This window comes from Capsicum annuum, unplaced genomic scaffold, assembly GCF_002878395.1.
Source record: "Capsicum annuum cultivar UCD-10X-F1 unplaced genomic scaffold, UCD10Xv1.1 ctg83355, whole genome shotgun sequence".
NCBI classification, from domain to species: domain Eukaryota; kingdom Viridiplantae; phylum Streptophyta; class Magnoliopsida; order Solanales; family Solanaceae; genus Capsicum; species Capsicum annuum.
In genome coordinates, this window is record NW_025894220.1 from 1,098,639 (window position 1) to 1,112,379 (window position 13,741).

Here is a 13,741-nt window from a genome sequence, read left to right on the forward strand (position 1 = left end):
ATGATTTATAGGCCCTACCTTGCACGCCCACTGCATTCACCTTCTCAAAATTCATTATTGCAAACTGCTTTGTTAGTAACCCAATATTATTCCTTAGTTGTGCAATCTCTTGTGCCACTATGTGATCCATAACTCAGTGCTCACTAAAAGTCAAATAGAATAAGTTCCAGTGCCTCTCTCCACCTCTCAAATATGCCATCCTCAGTTGGTGAGAGTGATATGATCTAATATCTTTGATACTACCTCCCAACATAGATGTATAAATGCTTCACTAGTAATAGTATTTGCCATAGCTCTAGAACTGGAATTCAGGGCATGATAGAATATTTCAAGTAAATTTGTCCCTGAGATTCTATGATTGGGTACCATCATCAACTTCTTCTTAAATTGAAACCATGCCTCATACATTGATTTAGAACACAATTACCTAAAATAATAGATCTTGTCCTTCAACTATAGTATTCAGGATAGAGGGAAGAATTGGTCTAAAATCTACCTCTGTAACACATTCCAAGTAGTAATATTCCCATGAGGTAGTTTCCCTAACCATAATAACACTTGACCAGTTAGAGAGAAAGGGAACAACCTAAGTATTAAAGCTTTTTGATCTACCATAGGTAAAGTATAAGAAGTACAAACCCTAATAAAATTAGTAACGTGCATATTTGCATCATCCACTGGCAAACCCACTAATACATCTTTTAAATTAACAGTTGAATCATAGCACTAGTAAAGTCAAACTTCATAACTAATAGCAATGCAAGAGGAATGATAGCTCTTATCTCGATAGGCTCAGTGTATCCCAATTCCTCATCTAGATCATCATATGGTGGAAAATACTTATAGGATGGGATTATTTAAGCTATACACCTTCTACCATTGTCGAGTTCTGCTCGATGGTCAATAACCAATCTCTATCTTGCTCTCTTTACCTCTTGAGCTACACGCTGGGCAACTTTATTATCTCTCCTCTGCTATTACTCTTCTAGTAATTATGCAGTGGTTTGCTCTACTATTTCATAAGGACGTTGGGGAGGAAAATCATGGATCATCTTGAGGTAGCTCATGATGAGCTTTACGAATGTGCCATGAAATCATATGATTCTGTTGTAGGATTTTTTTAATTCTAGATCAAGCGGGAGTAATGGATTGACTTGACTCCTCGTAAACTTCAACAACTTCAATCACTAATTTTGTAATAGTGTTCCTCGACGATGGCACCAAAATTTAAAGTCGCCAAAAACTACACCTCTAAGAAGTATAATGTGGCCATGTCAAATATAGTAACTCAACTAGGTTGGGGTCAAATCCATAGGGAATAGGTTGAATCTGTTTCTTGAGTTTGTTGAAATAGTCGGGAAGATTAGAAAAGTAAAAGGGAGGAGGGAAGGATTTGTATCAAATAGTAAAAAATGATAAGTTGTGAATGCTTTTAGTTGTAAACAATCTGAAATAAATGCTAGGACTGTGTTCCCTATGGCTTCTTAACTCCTCCATAGGTTTCTTTTGCTCAATCGACTTTCTCTATGGTACTTATGCAAAATCTGACAAGATATGTATCACTAACTTTCTTGTGAACTTATTGGTCAATCTCACCCTTCACTTTGTGAGTCTCAGGGTGTAGCCTTACTAACCCTTGTCTTTGATCCCAATTTAACTATCACCTTGTGGGTCATAAATTATTAGACAAGGATTGATTGCCCCAAATCACTATCATAATCTTTTTTTACAATCTTGACCTCCCTTGTGAGGATAATCGTGAATACAAGCAAATTCTCAGCATTGGCCACCACTAAGAAAACAATTAAACTGAAGAAAATAACAATACATATAGCAACAATGATCTAAATAAATCTCGTACTTCCACTACTTCTTTAATCTGATATGGTTCCCACAACCATAGCTAAGGGAATTAGCGGCTCATAGTTGTACAAAAATCTGTGTAATTCAACCAAGAAAGCATTGAATTAATTACAAAATAATGAAAGAATACAACCCAAAGTCTCAATTTAATTACGTAACCAAAAACCATGAATAAGAGGATTCCAAGATCAAAAGCCAATATTGAAATCAATATGCTTGTAAGAATATAAAGTGTGTAACCTAATACAAGAATAACCAAAGGATATTTATAGTTTCTCTAAATAACAAAGAAAACTTAATCAACATAAAATAGGATAATTAAGTTGATAGTGCTCCCGCCTTAGGTGATGAGTCATCTGGACTGAAGACGAGTCTTTGGCTGCTTTCATTTCTTTCTTCTATGCTTAGTGATAACGACTTGTGGTTGGACCTCATGAGTAATTGCCGCAAGTCATTGTAATTCTAGTGAATTTTCAACTTTCAATACTTTTTCTCTATTGTTAGAACGAGTCCTCGCTATGAATTATTGGCTGTCATGACAACACGTAGTCTTAATCTATCTCCACTAGGACTTTAACTTGGTTATCTTTAGGACTTTTTCTCATTTTCTCAAAATGACTCACACCATGACTCGTTGTCATTCCTGACTAGTTGTGTTCAGGCTCAATCTTGTTCCTTCAAATGACAACCTTTATTCTCAACACCACAACTTGGGCTACGAGTCATGAGGTGACATAACGACTCATAGTCCGGTTAGTACTTTGATTTTTCTAGAGATTTTTTATAATTTTTTATCCATGTCACCTCCAACCTTATTAACGCCAGTTCCAACCTAATTAACTTACAACACACACAAAACACACATTATATCTAACAAAATGGCGTAAGTATTTAAATTTTTCAATATTTTAAGCATTGAAAATGCCCTGCACCTATGGCATATCACCAGCTTCCCTTGTTATTCTTCTAAGGGCTCCTTAGGGTGAAGTTTCTAATGGTGAGTTCAAATAAACAAATCAGATACTTGCTCAAGTTGGGTCATCTTAATCTCTTTATCACTTAGTGTTGGTTTTACTCATGATTATTTAGACATTACTAGGTCGGTCAATTAATGCAATTGAACCCTCTGATTTTTACTTGGTCTAAAGTTGAGGAGGGTAACCAAGATCTTAGTAATGAGATGGAGAAGATTTTAGGGTTATGCATGTTAGTGACACTGAGAGAGTTGAGTTTATGGATTATTAGCTAAAGGGTACGGCATATTAGCAGTATGATGAGTGATAAGGGATTAGGGATGAGAATGCTAAACATGTAGTTTGGAATAATTTTTCTGCGAACTTTATTGATCACTTTTTTCCTCAGGAGTTAAGACTACCTGAGACTTATGAATTTGTGAAGTTGAAGAAGGCAACTATGAGTGTTAAGGAGAATGCTTTGATGTTTTCTTAGTTTTTTTCCTATGCTTTAATTGGTGTCTACTATAAGGGCCAGGATGAGGAAGTTTGTGTCTGGGGTGTTTGATTATGTAGAACTATAGTGTAAAGGGTCAATGCTGAAAAATAACATGAATATTTCTAAGTTGATGGTGCATGCTCAATAGATAGAAAGGAAAAAGAAAAAAAATAGAGGTTGTGGAATGTCAAAGCAAAAAGGAAAAATCTACATACTATGAGGTGAGCCATAAAAAAATGGTAATAAGTCCTTCTTTCCTAAGTGATTGTTTACTCTTTCCCAATCTTCAGCTAGTGCACCTATGCCTAATCCCCAATCCTATGGTAGTGTTGTTCATATTTCTCCTAATCACCATTCTTTGAAAAGTATAGTAGGCCTAACCCAAAAGAGTGTTATAGACAAATGTTTTAATGCGGAAAAGTAGGTCACTTCTTAAAGGAATGTCTATTTGTGAGGCATAGTGATAAGGGTAAGTTCATAATTCAGCGCCATCACTCCAGCAGGTCAAGTTGCCTAGAAGAGGACTATTTTAGGAAAAAAAAGGAGATCAAAACTAATTATATTCCTTGACTAGTCAGTAGAGCCTAGATAGCTTTCCTAATGTTGTGACCAATATGGTTTTTAATATCCCTCACATTTAGTATAATTAGTGTTCATAGGCCCCTATTTCTTGATGTTAGTTGTCTTAGATTAAAACCTAGATGAGTGAGTAGCATGAGGCTAGTAATGTTGATTTGGGGGTTTGATTTTATGTAAGTTTGATGTGATGTTGTTTCATGGATTTTAGTGAGGATGGTTTAGTAATTGGGATTAGTTGTAGTCCTAAGTTATCAATTTTGTCTTGTGAGTGACGTTATCTTATTTTGATTGCATATTTCATCCCCACGCTAGTTGATAAATTACTCTAGTCTAGCTTTAATGTGTTAATGCTTTCTCTCCTAGTCCATGATCGACCCCTACGGAAAGAAGAGAAAGCCTTACTTATTTTGGTAAATCCTAAGGATGTTCCACATCCTCAAAATCTCAATCTTCGTGCTCTAAATACTTTGCGTCTATGTATGCTTTCTAGATATCCTGATTTTAAGTTGAAACATCTTGACTTATGTTTATAGTCTAAGTGTAGGATAGAGTTTCTAATGGTTTGTTTGTTCTTTTATCTTACAGCTACCCATCATTCATGGATCAATTATTCCAAGGGAAATATAATATAACATCCCATAAATCTCTCCATGATCTTAGTATTTTACAGATGAGTTTATGCTTCAAAAATCAAGACTTGAGAACCTTGAATCAAGCTAAATCATTTTAGGATGCTTATAGATACTTAAAGTGGGATTTTAGACGTAGAAATAGGCCCATACACTATACACAAGGACCTATGAGGTAAACTCCCATGCTGTGGAGCACAAGAGAGAAAATCAATGAAAGACCCCTACACTGGGTAGTGCACCACACGACCATGGGTAGCATTATGGGTGCCACACTTTAGACCCCTTCTCCGATATAATATTATTAATTTTCATTTTATTTTAGGGTACAAATATCCTTTACCTTTTATAAATTGTCCCTTTAATTTTAAATACAGCACAAAATGTCAGAAACTTTTACACATTCAAATCAAAACCCATTCTCATTCTCTCAAGCTTCTAACCACCAAGTTGAAAGAAAAATCAAGCCAGGGCTCCAAATCCAAGGTATTTCTCTCCATTATTCATCTCTGAGGTATGTAAGAGCAATAACTTTCATGGGAAACCCTGTTCATCCCCACAGTTGAGTCATAGTTATATGCTAAGTTATGATTTTAAGTTAGTTTTTTAAGACTAAAATATTCTGAGTGTCGTTCTTGAGTTTTGATATAATTTTCTCCTATATGATTGTAGGATTGAAAATTAAATTCCGAACTAAGTTAGTTCTTAGACATACAGTAGATTTCCATAACCAAGGGTTAGTTTTTACATAAACTTCATGACTTAGGGAGTTTTACTGAAAATTGATTTCATGTTCCAATTGGTTTAACTATAGTCTTGTTATAAAGTATGTTTAGAGTTAATTTATGAAAAGTTTTTTTTAAAACCTATGTACTGTACCATGATTTGAAAATTTAAAATAAGTTATCTTATCTTGAAAGCAAGTAAGTTATAACAATTTAGCCAAGGCTCGCTGGGAAAATATATTTCTTGATATGATATTTTATCTACTAGTATTGTTTTCAAACACGTCTTTAAGACATATGATATGAGAAACTATTATGTTTTGGTATGATTATTTATCACCAAGTTGGGCATGAGGCCAAGGTCAAATACTCTAACTACATTGCCATCGTAGGTTTTGCCATTGTGCTAAGAGTTGTATCCGTAAGTTATGTTTCATCTTACATACTGACAAGGTGTAAGATGACTCTTCTCAATGTGGGAAAGATATTGGACTCCATTATGCTTACATGATTTATGTCGATTAAGCGAAACTCTCCCAATTTGGAAAACATAATATTTGTTCAAGTTACTTATTATGTATGATGTTTGTATTAAAGTTATTTTTTTATAACTTTTCAATTAATTGTTTTTGGGCTTTCATTTCATGAAGTTTACTATTTAAGTTTCTATATGTCTTTAAATAACTCATTCATTTCACTACTTTATTTCCTAAACATTGCAAGAAAAGAGTCGGTAAGTCTTTTGTTTCACGTCTCCCTACTCATATCATATGTTATGTTTTAATTCCAAAGTATGCCAATGTCAATTTTTATTCTGATTTTATGTACTAATACATTTAAATATTGATGATTTTTTTGTGCTATATCATTTGGTGAGGTAGATTCTAGAATATAGACTCAAGACCGCAGTCGGTCCTTTATTAAACCATCCAATTTCAGCTTATGGCGAGTCCTCCTTACATTCAAAGGACTTGGTGATGATTTGTAAAATTTTAACCTATTAGATAGTTTTAATTTGTTAAATTTCTAGCTGGTTAGATCGTTTCAATTTAGTGTTATTTCCTAATAAAGGTTGTTCGGGGCCATGTACCAATAACTCTTTTAGTTCATGAGTATAGAGGCTTCATTTGACAAAAGATAGTTTTTTTTTTGTATTTCAAGTTGATGTTCAGTATTTCAAATTAAAGTTCACCATAATTGTACTAATTTTCCCATAGTTGTATGTCTAGTTTCCGCATATTTTTAAAGTCGAGTTTTATGAACAGTTTGCCAGTCCAAAGGCCAGCTTGGGATCACTTTGGTTCCAAGTGTCATACATTTGGGGTGTAGGTTTGGAGTGTGACACTGGTGTAACAACATTACTTTAAAATTTCATGTTAAAATTATTTTTGGATTCAAAGTTATAAATTCAGGCTAGGCTAGTTTCAAACAAAATTTTCAGAGCCATTCTACTTCTTTACCAGCTTTATCTAATGCGATAAATTTTGATTTCATTGTAGAGTGAGAAATACATGTCTGTTTGGATAATTTCCAAGAGACTGCTCCTCCACCTATAGTAAATACATATCAACTCATGGATTTTACTTCATTCAATCTGATGATCCAATTTGCATTACTATATCCTACTAAGTTTCACGGGTTATTATTATAATGCAAAGCATAGTCTTGAGTCTATTTAAGGTACCCCAAAACTCTTTTTATTGCCATCCAATGAGTTTTATTGGGATTACTTGTGTACCAACTCAACTTACTAATTTTACATGCTATGTTTGATCGTGTACAATTTATTATATACATTAACCATCCCAATATTCTTGCATACTCCAACAATGAGTCACTTTCACCTTCATTCTTTTGAAGTGCAAAGCTCACACCCAATGGAGTCTTGGCAATATCAAACTCCAAATTCTTGAATTTTTCAAGTACCTTTTCAATGTAATGAGACTGTAAAAATGACAACCCTTATGGAGTTCTATGGATTCTTATTCCTAAGACCACATCCGCAACTCCAAAGTCTTTCATATCAAACTTTCTCTCGAGCATTTGTTTCATTGCATTTATGTCTGAAATGTCTCTACTGATGATCAACATATCATCCAGACATAAACAAACAATGACTTGGTGATTTGGAGTGTCTTTAAGGTAAATACCTTTATCACATTCATTTATCTTGAACCCATTTGTCAACATAGTTTGGTCAAACTTGGCATGCCATTATTTAGGTGCTTGTTTTAGTCCATAAAGTGACTTAACAAGTTTATACACCTTATGTTTTTTCCTAGAACCACAATACCCTCAGACTATTCTATGTAATTTCTTTCTCTAATTCTCCATTTAGGAATGTTATTTTCACATCCATTTGATGTATTCAAGACCATATACTACCTCCAAGGCAATCAACATCTGAATTGATGTTATCCTCATTACAGTCAAGTATGTATCAAAGTAGTCAAGGCCTTCCTTAAGTTCAAAGCCTTTTACAACAAGTCTTGCCTTGTATTTTTCAATAGTACCATCAACTTTCATTTTCTTTTTGAAGATCCATTTAGAACCTAAAGGTTTATTTCCTGGAGGAAGATTAATCAAATCACATGTATGGTTGCTTAAGATTGAACCAATCATATTATTGATTGCCTCTTTCCAAAAGGATGTGTGTGATGATGGCATCACTTCATTAAATGTTTGAGGCTCATTTTCTAAGAGAAATGTTACAAAATCTGATCCAAATGAAGTTGACATTCTTTGACATATATTACGTCTTGGATTATCATCATTATGTACATCCTCACTTGGTTCATCTAGAGGTCATTTAGACCCCCTACTAGACTGCTCATGTCCAGTTTTATATGGATAAATGTGTTCAAAGAATTCAACATTATCTGATTCAATATTCAATAACAATAATCTTGAAATACTTTAACAATTCTAATCAAGATAATGAAATTCAATTCTCAATATATGAAATCAAATCACACATATGAATTTGTGAAAGTAGTTATGCAATTCAACACTTAAATCACTCGTAACACTATAAACTTCAACAACGATAATTGGGTATGAACCTTAAATTAAAAGTCATGCAAATTCAACTTTAAAACTACTTTTGGAAATAAGGATGAAAGGAGTATCCTTGCTCATAACCCCACATATCTTATTAGGTTAATTTGATGAAGAAACTTGACTTTGGATTTCGATTGATGTTCTTGAGGGCTTCTTCAAGAAGTTCTTGAACCAAAAATATTGGATTCTTGATTATCTTAAAGAGGGTGTGATGAAGCTTTGGATTTCTTGGTGTTAAATTTGAAGTTCTAGGTTTAATCGGAAAGAAATTTGGTGAGGAATGAGTATAATATACTTAGAATAACATCAAATATTATGTTTTTATGACTTAGGGAGAGATTAATTGACCTAAATACCCTTCTCGATTTAAATTTGCAACTAAAATGTCGTTTAGGGGCTTGGTGCGATGAGGTGACCGTCTCACTTCTATTATTGGAACAATATGGTGGAATCGCGCTAAGCTACTGGAACTGAGGTCGGTCCAAACACGGGTGCGATTTAGCATGTCACCATGATGCAGTACTTATGCCATTGCGATTACTAGTGCTATGTGGCCTAATTACATTGGGCTACTATAACTGCAATCCAAGCACGGCTCAAACCTTATCTGAAAATTTCAAAACTTCTCTGAGACATGCTCCTTACACCCCTAAACATAAATCAACACAAAACCATCATATCGAAGCTTAGAAGGTCAACTTAAAAAAGTTAAAAATCCTCTAAGTTAAGAGGTCAAAATGTGACTAAGTGTAATGCCTCAAATCTGGTACCAGAACGCTGTACAATGCTCATAATCCTAAAGGACCATAAGCTAACCCATGACAGACATTTGTAACTGAGCCCTGAATAATAATGGTAATATCATAGATACAAAAACATGAACTGAAAGGCCATAAGGTTTAATACTGATATATAACTGAAAATATGGTATAACAATACCAAAATAACTGAAATAACTATCTGAACGTGCTGTAGTCTAAAAGCCTCTAAAACTAAATTGTCTAAATAAAGAGTTGATGGGACAATCCCCCAAATAACCCTATCTACTAAAATAAAATAAGTACTGAAAGAATAAAATAATTAAATAATAACATCCTCGAATGATGAGGACTCACTACTGACTCTGACTGCTAAAACTGGAATGCTACTGGTACTCTGGAGCGCGTGCTTCTGAACCTATGGTATACAAAACCATAACTCAAATGCTTTAGTACAATTGAATGTACTGGTATGCAAGTGAGGTAGGCTGAATGCGATGGTTCATATGTATGAACAATAATAACTGACTGAATGACATGAAAGTAAGAATACATGCATGAATACATATTTGTATCTGAGAGAGTGATTACACTGACTCATGAATTCTGATAATATGGATTTACTGATATTTGGTTACTAATACTGGGATACTAAAAGACTAAGTCTATTGAGTACTGAGGAACTGATGTCATGTTATTGATAAAGAAATAACTGTTTCTGATAGTTCTGATTATGAAGAACTAGTCTGATTGACTATATCTGACAGTCCTGAAATCTAAATACTATTAACATAAATTTCATATAATTAATAAACTATTAACTTGGTGATTTTGTCTGATAGTCCTGATTCTGATTGAACTAGCTGAGTCTCATACTGAGCTAAGTGACTGTATCTGACAGTCCTAAAACTGTAGAACTGAACTGAGTTTTATTACTGAGACTAGATTCAAAAGTGAGACTGTGGGAGGAAATAATCTAACCGACATGCCTTGAAACTGAACTGGTCAGGTCCAACCTGTAACCCCAGCTGGACAGGGGTCAGTACCGTCCACAGGTAAAGACAAGCTATGGGTAAACCCTCTCTAACAAGAAGCTCTTCCGTCAACCCTTTTTAGTAGAAAAAACTCAAATAAGGTGTATAATCCTTAAACTTGTAGGGTACATCTTAAACTACGCTGGCTACGTAGTTTTGGAATACAAGGATTGCTTCTAAGGATCACACTCTCTACTAGCTAACAGGTGAGTCCCCATCCTTGGGTTCACTCGGTGCTGAATCCTACTCCTAACTGAATAGACACTGAACTGATTTAAATTGAACTGAACTGTTACTGATAGTATCTTTTAGCTGATTTGAATAGAGTTCACTAAATTTTGTTGATTAACGGAATACTATTGAGATCTGATAACTGACTGAGATTACTGAGTTTTCCTGAGTCATATAACTGACTAAATTCTAATGATCATGGCTTGAATGGGAGTATCATGAAAATTGACACTGGCTCTAGGAACACAGCTAAATTTTTGGGTACAAGTACCCCCAGGACTCGATAGCATAAAACTGACATGACTTGACACTTCGTGAACACATGACCAATATCAACAATTCATAATACAATAAGTTGGGGATTTCATGAAACCCTTGGTTGTCATAATGTTGTACATCGATGGAATTGCATATAGACATGTCATACTTTCATCAACCTAATCTTATGAACATTCCATCAAATACCCATAATGCACACAATATAATGGAAGTTAGTCTTGGTCATAAGGGTAAATCATGCATTTATTATTTGAGTCACAATTGAGCTATAATACCCAATTTCTATCCTCCTAGCCATTTTTTCAAACACCTAACATGCACAACTTAGGGCATAGGTGAAATCATCACATTAAACATTATAAACAACTCAATTCATGGATTTCATCTTGCATGATAACATAGTTTCATGAAAACACATAAAGATTCCAACTTGGGAATCATACAACAAGATAAGCATAGTTACAAACAACCCACAACATAAATATCATGTTTTATAATTTAAAAGAGGGTTCATGGACTTCATGGATAAAAGGAATCCATAAATCAACACTTGACATACCTTAGTTCCTGATTTTACAAAGATTGGCGGGGAGATTCTTTAATTTGAGTATTGAATTTGAATCCTTAATTGAAAATCCTAACTTGTTCTTGAGAGAAACTTAAGAGAAACTCTATATTTTGGGTGAAATATGGATGAATCATGTGTTATTGGGTTTATCTAAGGATTGGAAATTGACCGTTTTGTCCTTAAAAATGCAGATATTTAATGACCAAAAATTGGGTGCCGACGCTACAACGATGCGGCGCGTTGATGGCTGCGATGCAATAATCGATGTGACGTGCCATGATCGCATCAAGCCTTAGAAGTTTTGGCTCCGGCAGCCTGCACAAATGTTGACCAACACAATTGGAGACACGGCGCGCCATGATTGAGTTGTTCTACTATTTTGGGACTCTGAACATGATCTAAACGTGTTTCAAAAAATCTAAAACTTGTCTGGGAACACTTATTGACCTTCCTAATTATGAACTAATAAAATTATGGACCATTAAAAGACATTAAGGTGGCAAAATAAGATTTCAAACTTTCGAAGGACAATAATAGAATAAGTCTGGGAACCTAGCTAGAATTTTTGAAGTCTGGGACCCCTTGACAAGCTTAAAGAACTGAATTAAGCTTTAGAATTTTACGGGGTCTTACACTAAGTCCTTCAACACTTAGGTTTATTTTTAGGTTTTAAGTGTCTTATACAAGCACTAAGTGCTGAGTTGTGCTAAGAACGTACGGGGTATTACGTATATGTTGAGGGATTTGATGCATATTGTTGAATGTTGGCTTAAATTATGCTTTCATATATTTTTGGTGATGGTTTGCACGTATGGATTTTTGTTGGTTGTGGTTTAACAAAAGGGTCATGGGTAACTCTTATTTTGATGGGTTATGTTTTAGTTTCGGTCTTAGTAATGGTATGTCCTCAACATATATGGTAAAATGCTTAAGAGAACTATTGCATGGTATGCTTTGAAAATGGAAACCTAAATGAACTTGGTTTTACTCTATTTTTGAACTTTCATTGGAACTATTGCATGGTATGGTTTAAAAATGGAACCCTAAATGAACTTGGATGGTTTTGCATTGATATAATATTTTGAATGGTATAAATGGTTTAAATAGTTTGGAATGACTTTTAAATGGTTTGAATGGTAAGAATGGTGTAAGAATGGTTTGAAAAGGTTAAATAGTAAAACCATGGTGGTTATGAAATCTAATTGAATGAAAACCTTGCGGGGTACACGGGAATCCCCCAAGTGAATGCATAATGAAAATGGTTTAAATGAGGAATGTCTTGTAGGGTACAACGGAATCCCCCAAGCAAATCTTAATAATGAAATACTTGTGGGGTCCACGAAAATCCCCCAAGTAAGCTTATGTAATGACCTATACTTTTTCCTAGCTTTAAATCGTCTCAAAAATGTTAGAAGCTTTCCTTGAAAGATAAATACTCTATTTTTACACATGGTATTTTTAATATTTTCACTTTTTTCACGTGGGAAATTGAATTAGCTTTATAATGATACCAATTTTATCAAAATCTGACATCGGAAGAGAAAGTTATGGCCAAAATACAGAAGACAGTAAAACTGCCCAAATGCGACGGTGAGACTGATGGACCATTGGACTAGCGACGGACCGTCGCCTACGACCACCATAGCAAGGCAGTGAGAACTACCTTCTGTCTAGGAGCGACAGCCAAGGCCGATGGGCCGTCGGACTAGCAACGAACCATCGCTCAGGCCGTCGCAAGGGAAATAGTGAGGCCACATTCTGGATAAGGTGCGACGGTCAGGTTAATGGACCGTCAAACTTGTGATGGACCATTTCCCAAAATGTCGCAACCAAAATAGTGAGACCCCATTCTGCCTAGAAATGATGGTCAGGGTCGACAGACTGCCAACCCAGTGACGGACCATCGCACCCACCGTCGTAGGTCTCGTTCAGTTTTTTTAAGTCATTTTATCAGGGGTATTTTGGTCATTTACCACCCACCTATATATATACCCAATTATATCTTATTTCAGCCATTTGGTTCATTATTACTTCATAACCAATATTAGGATTTCTCTCTAGCATTAATCTCCAAGAATAAAATCTAATCTTCTTCAAGAACTAAGGGATTTCTAATTCTTCAAGTTTAAGAACATCAAGAAAACTCAACCCAAGTATGCATAATGTTCATTCTTGGACTTTTTTCGTCCATGAATTCCAAGAATCCCTTTTTCCAACTTCATGTTATGGATTTTCTTTATGATTTCATGATTGGGTTGTTCTTGTTCACGTTGATAAATGAGAAATTGAATGTTTCTCCATGTTGGGTGATAATTTCTATGTGGGTTTAATTATTATAGATATAGATTCATGTAAACCTATGACTAAACCCTTGAATGATTAAATTAGAATGTGACCATGATGTTTAATTATTGTACAATGATGTTTACATGTACCATGCCTTCAATATGTTTGATTTAATGCCTAAATGAAGGAAAAGTGCCTAACTACAATTTTGTCATGAAATCCCCATGTATGTACAAACTTATGCCTATCACTTGTTTGATGAAATGCTTCAATAAAT